The following is a 6,662-nucleotide window of genomic DNA, read 5'->3' as shown; positions in this document are numbered from 1 at the left end:
AATTCACATGCACTGTCTCAATCTGGGTCTTGGGGACAATAGCCTTAACTCACAGGCAGTGGGAAGTGGCTGCTTCCCACCCAGCACAGGCTCTGTGCGCAGCCCAGCCTCTTGCCATCGGTGCCCGAACGCAAGCCTGGCACAGCTTGAGGTTGGAACAATTGTCTCTGCAGTTATGGCACGGACAGTCATTTTATAGATACAGTAACTCTTCTGTCACAGTGAGCCTGCCACCCAGATGGCTCCCTCTGCCAGCATGATCCCTGCATGGGTGGAGCAGGTATGGGTGAACAGAAATTGGCCAGCTGAGGGTAGAGTGGTTGCACCCACCCTAATGTTAACCATGGGAGCCACATCAAAGACCGCCAGGGTTTGTCAGTGAGGCTTGTGTTTGTTGGTGATCTCATAAGACGATTAGAGAAAGAGGCTTGCCCTGTGGCAGCTGAGGTCACACTAGGAGAAGCAATGGAGCTTCCTGTTGGCAGCCCTCTGTGGTCACACTGTGTGAGGCATACAGCAAGACCTCCTTCCCCAGAGCTGATGCACAGTGAGCTGTTTAAAAGTGTTTATTTTATACCTACTTGGTGTATTTGGGATCTCTTTGGAGCTCCAAGGCGGCAAATTCTCTAAGTCATGTGGGTTGGGCCACATATACGTTTCCAAATGAGAAGCCCCAAGATAGACAGGCACAGCCTGTGCCCTGTGCACCTCAGTTACGTTGTGTGTAGTTGTCACAGACGTGAAAGAGTGGAGACTCCTCCTCTGCTCCTCATGAGTGTCCGCTCACAGCAGTGCTGCTGACTAGGCCGCTACACAGTCTCATTTCTGTGTCCCTTTGATGGATATCTATTATTTTATACTCATGGCTAACATGCCATCTCTCACGCTGACTGAAACTCCTCTTGTGTGTATGCGTTCTCTTCTGTACTTAGCAACATAAACAGCACTTTCGACACTTGGATCAGGGCTACTCTGAGAAGCAAATCAACAGAAAACATAAAATGCTCAAAATGCATGACTCAAAATAGATGCTGAAGAAGTTGCTCGCTATGGTGTGGTCTACAGGATGCAGGGAGAGGCTCCCCATGTTCAGCAGGGGGTGAGGGTGTTAGGGAACTCAAATCTTTGGCCTCTGTGAATGTCCTAGAATGCCCTTGAAATCTCTTGGTGTTCTGTTTGGAGTTATATATAAAATTATAAATATAAATTCTAGTGAGTAGCTGTGGCCGAATGTGTGTTAGACCATACCAGCTTAAAAATGTTGCCACAAAACTTAGCAATGTTATTGTTCTTTGGAACTGCATGGGTGATGGGAATAGTTCAAGCACATGCCTTCCCTGATTGGCAGCCCCTGAGTTGTGAGGTAGCCTCTGTGTCCCCAGGAGAAATAGAGGCCAGTGGGATTGGATTGACACCTGCAGCCCCGTGTGGCTGTGGCTACACCTCCCAGGAGAGCTGGGGCATAAATCGCAGGCATATTCTTGCATGTGCATCCTAAGCCACGTGATGACCACATTTGAAGTCAGGAGAGAGTCCTTAAAAACGGAATAACACCTTTTGGCTATCCATTTGTTAATAGACATTTGAGTTGTTTCCACTGCCTCCCCCGCCTCCCTGAACTTGGGATTGAACCCAAAGCCTTTCTTGTGTGGCGAACCTTCTAGCCCTGAGCTGCAGGCCCAGCCCTACTGCTGCAGAGTAACTACCATGGACTATGGTTCTCTTATAAGTATCTCTGTGTCCCACCTCCTGCTCCTGAGTATCGGCCAAGAACTGGTCATTTTATTGTCATCTTGGTCACCATATTGTCTCCACAGCAGCTGTACCTTTCTACTTCTAACAATGGTTCACGGGGTTCTGCCTTTTCTCCATTTTTGCCAATATTTCATGTTTTCTTTGTGGAGTAGCTATCTTAGTAGGTGTGGCTCTGCCCACAGTAGTGCCAGCTTGCATTTCCTTAATGATGCATCTTTTTGTGTTTGTTGACCATTTGTAGATATGAAAACTCAGTTCCCTTGTGCATTTTGAATAATTTATTTTATCATTGTGTTTTAGAGCTCTTTATATATTCTTGCTATTTATTAATCCTTCATTAGCTAAATGAATGGCAAGTGCTTGCTCCTACTCTGATTTTTGTTTGTGGAGTTTGCATACTACTGCTTTGCTGGATTGGTTTATTGGTTCTATTATTTTTGTGGAATGCTTTGAGTTTTCTACCTATTAGGTTACATAATCTGGGAAGAGGTAAATTTGCTAGTTATCCATTCTGAATGACATTTATTTATTTATTTATTTTGGCCTAGTTGCTCTTGCTGGGCCTTGTAGAACTTTTCTAACTGGAGGTGGAAAGAGTGGGTATCCCAGGCTTGTCCTGGCCTTAGGAGAAGTTTATCTTTCGACAGAGTCTGACCTTTGCTGTGATTTTTTTCACGTGTTCTATTTTAATCATGTAGACATAACGTTTTTTAAGTCCTACTTTGTTGAGTGTTTTCATGGGGAAAGCATGTGGGGTTTGTCTGTGTTTTCTTGGGCACCACCCAAGTGTTTGCTCTATTTAAGAGCCCTTTCTTTCATTTCGTTCAGCTGTTTCTGGGTAGCTTCTGTAAAGCCCTTGAATAGTCTGATGAAGTTTGTGATTGATCTTTTACATTCTGTGTTCTGGGGTTCATTTAGGTCACCCTCACAAGCAAACATTTTTATGGGTCTGATGAGCTTTGGAGAGAAGATACTGGTTTGATTGTTCATAGTGTTCTTGTTTTTGCAACGGAATTTGGGCATGTGGACTTTTGTTAGTTCTGTGTCTGATGTGGACAGAGCGGGTTGGGGCAGAAGAGAGGATGTGTGGTTCAGGTTGGGTCTGGAGGTTGGAAATGATTCAGTGTAATGAAGTCAGGTGGATACAGGGGACTGGGCTAGTGTGGAGGATGGGCATCGTGATCCAAGCCTGGAGTGTAGGGAAGATCTAGGGGTTAGGAAGGGTGCATGGAGGGGAGGACCAGACAGACTCACTGGGATAGACCCTGAAGAAGGGTCTACTAGGTCTGGCTGGGTGGAGAGCTCAGGTGTAGCATGGGAGGAGCCTCCACAGAAGATTTTTAAGTAAATAAAAACCCTTCAACTTTAAAAATTGAATATAATAAAATGACTAAAATTTCATTTATCAGAATTTACATGAATTTCCCTTCCTTTTCTCCCTTCCCCTGGTCTTCCAGGCAGTGTCTCCTTCCTCTATGGAGAACTGCCTTCAGGGTTGGTGATTGGCTTGCAGACTTCATCAAGCAGATGCTGTAAACCATCAGTACATTTTCAGTAAAGCCATTTACAGAAGTGCTAATGTTAGAATGTTTTTCTTTCTCGTCTCAGTCCCACAGAGACACTGAGTTCCCGATTGCCTAGAGAGTTTCTCAGCTCTGCTCTGTCACCACTGACACTGGTGTTGATCCCATTGCTGCTCCGGAGCAGGCAGCTTCCGTACTCTGGAACCTTCCTGCTGCAAAGACTGAAATGCAGAGCCCTCCTTAGCTGCTTTACGCTATTAATTTTCTTCACAATGACAGGACATCTCTCTGTAGTTACTACTTGCCCGGTCTGGCCCTGGAGGGCAGGTTATGGAGGCCAGAAGTTGCTGTGGAACTCCTAGGCCTGCCTGTTTCTTGGACAGGGCATATGCACTCAGAGTTTGTCCAGGTCTTATGGATTCCTGCCTATTGCTTAATTGCCCTGCCACAATGAGTCACTGTGGCTGTTTTTCAAGAACCATTGAGGGGCTGTTCTGACCAAGTTGAGGTACTTGTTCTTCTGGACCTGTAGGCATCCCTTACAGCAGAAACAAACAGGGTCCCCCTGATCTCTCACCATCTCCTGTCAGGGCCTCATGGGGAAGTGGCTGCCTCTTTCAGCATGTAAACATCCTGGTATTTTACAATAAAACTCATGGCACTCCTTAGTGTTTCCATGGTAATTTGACAGCTTGCCAAGCCTCTTCAAAAATACACAAAAATGTGTTTTTCTGAGAAAGCAAACGTTTGTTGTCAGTCTTCCCTTTAATTTGGGTTCCCATTCTACTCACCTTCTCGGAAAGCTAAGCTGAAGAGCAGGGTCCTCCTCCGGGCCCCCAAAGTGTCATATCCGTTACCTTCCTTCGTGGTCTTGCAGTTAAAAAAAAATCCAATCAAAATCCAGTTTTAAATGTGATGTTCTGCTACCACAAGCTCTATTGTTTGAATTAAAATTATAATCATTGTTAGTATATACTTGATTAGTTATACTCTTTGATAATCTAAGAAGTAAAATGGTTGGGAACCGGATATACATGATGTCGTAAGTACTTGTGTGTCTGTGGCGGACCCTGTCTGTGCTGAGCAGGGCTCTGCGTCCCTTCCTCTAGTCTTCAGATGTCACCAACAGAAGCAATCGTGTCCACATAAACAGCCACGGAAGAGGTTGGCTCTCATGATGGCACTGGACTTTTTCTTTTTGAGCTCTTCCCAAGTGTATGCCAGGAACCGGTCAGTGATTGTCCCAAAAACTCGTTTGAAAAGACCTGTCAGAGGACGGCTTAAATAACCGAGCTTGTGCGCTGTTCCCCAGGCAGTGCGCCTTTTCCTCTGCCTCTCAGGAGTGTTTTGCCTCACTCAAGGCCTGCAGGGTTGGGAGGCCTGGGTTTCCCTGCCTGGGAAGGTGGGTTACAGAGAGGGGTGGGGTATTCTCTCTGTGGCTCTGGAAGCAGCAATGAGTGCGCTCACTGTCCTTGTCCCCTTTGATGTTTGCCTTTCTCTGTTGCCTGGGCTGGCTGGGGCTGGCTCCTGGAGCCTCCACACCTGCATGTTCTTTGCAGCTTGCTTACAACTCTGCAGTTGCCCCATCCTTGATCACATCCATTTGGTCCTCTTGCTAGGCCCCTCTTCTCTGGAATCCGACAGTAATAGAAACATGGGGCTGAATGCAGGAGACATCGGGAAGGGTACCCAGCAGTCTTCCGGCTTACACTACTGGCCTATCTCTAGCTTCCTGGCCACGTATCCAGGACGGAGTTGCAGGGACTGATATTGGGATGCTCTCACAGCCAAAATGAAGTCATGGGTTCATCAAAGAACCTAGCCAACAGGAGGTGCTGTTCCCAGGCTGTGGTGAGGGCTGTGTCTGGAGATGCACGTTTCTATGTAGACAGACAGATGTGTTTCTTTTAAGGAGCTGGCCCACAGACTAGCACAAGTGACCAGACTGAAATCTGTAGGGCAGAGCCACAGACTGGAATTCTCCTAGGGGGACTCAATGCTTTAGCCAAAGGCTGTCTGGAGGCAGGTTTTCCTCCTTGGGGAGGTATGTCTTTTAAGGTCTTTGGCTGGCTCAATGAGACCACTGCACTATGGAAGGCCAATTTCAATACTCAGGTCTGCTGGTTTATATGTTAATCACATCTGCACTGGCTAGTGTGTGTCAACTTGACACAAGGTAGAATTACTGGAGAGGAAGAAGCCTCAATTGACAAAATGCCTCCTTAGGACTGGTCTGCAGGCAAGCCTGTAGGGCATTTTCTTAGTGATTGATGTGGGAGGGCCCAGCCCATTGTAGGTGATATCATCCTTGGGCAGGTGGTCAGGGTTCAAAAGGAAGCAGGCTGAGCAAGCCATGGGGAGCAAGGCAGTAAGCATCCCCTCCATGACCTCTGTATCAGCACCTGCCTCCAGGTACCTGCTCTGTCCTGACTCTTCAGTGATGAAGATGGAAGTGTAAGCCAAATAAACTCTTTCATCCCCAGGTTACCTTGGTCATGGTGTTTCATCACGCCACAGAAACCCAACTAAGACAACATCCAACAAGTACCTCACAACAGCATCACAACTGGCGTTTGGCCCATCTATGCTCCATGACCCAGTCACATGGACATAGTAGTTACCACCCTGTCCTCTGGAGGCCTCGGTCCCATCTGGGGCAGAAGATGATAATCTTCTGAGTGAATTCTGTCTGTTGTTACTGCACCTCCTGGTTTATGAGGTTGGGCCTGGTATGGAAGATCATTCCCACACAGCCCCCAGCACCATGCTGGGGCACAGAAAGGTTTCTACCTCCGACCTGTAGCCCCCCGTCTAATGCTGGGGTCTGTTATCTATTCTCCCAGTAGCTCTAACCTTTCTGGTGCTGAGGGTCCATGCCATTCCTGAAAGTGTGACCAAGAACCTGCCTGACAGTACACTGAGCCCCACCCTCTAACCACCTGCCAGGCTCCCCAAGGACCTAAAGTCTTACTCCTAAAAGCTCAATTGGTTATTAATCAAGGGTGACTGTGTCACAAGAACACTTAGCAGGTAGGGAGACATGTTATTGGCGTCTTGTGTGTTCAGGTCAGGGTACTGCTAAGCACTTAGGGGGCTCACAGGGAGGGGATAGCCACTTATGGTATCAATTGTGATGTATGCGGACTCTCTGCCCATCTCTGGCTCTTAGGAGGAACCTCTTCCTGCATTCTGGTCCTACCCTCTCTTCCTTCTGCTCATCTCTTGATTCATGGATAGGTACCTAATGACTCTCACAAGCTCTCTCTCCCAACCTATGCTACCCTGTTATCTCCATGAGGCGGTTCAGCCATGGCTCAGCCTCTGTCTCTGGCAGGTAGGGCTGCTTACCTGTGTCTGGAGCATGCTGACCCTAGGGAGAAAGCT

This window comes from Microtus ochrogaster, linkage group LG9, assembly GCF_000317375.1.
Source record: "Microtus ochrogaster isolate Prairie Vole_2 linkage group LG9, MicOch1.0, whole genome shotgun sequence".
In the NCBI taxonomy this organism is placed as follows: Eukaryota; Metazoa; Chordata; class Mammalia; order Rodentia; family Cricetidae; genus Microtus; species Microtus ochrogaster.
This window is presented reverse-complemented; position numbering follows the sequence as displayed.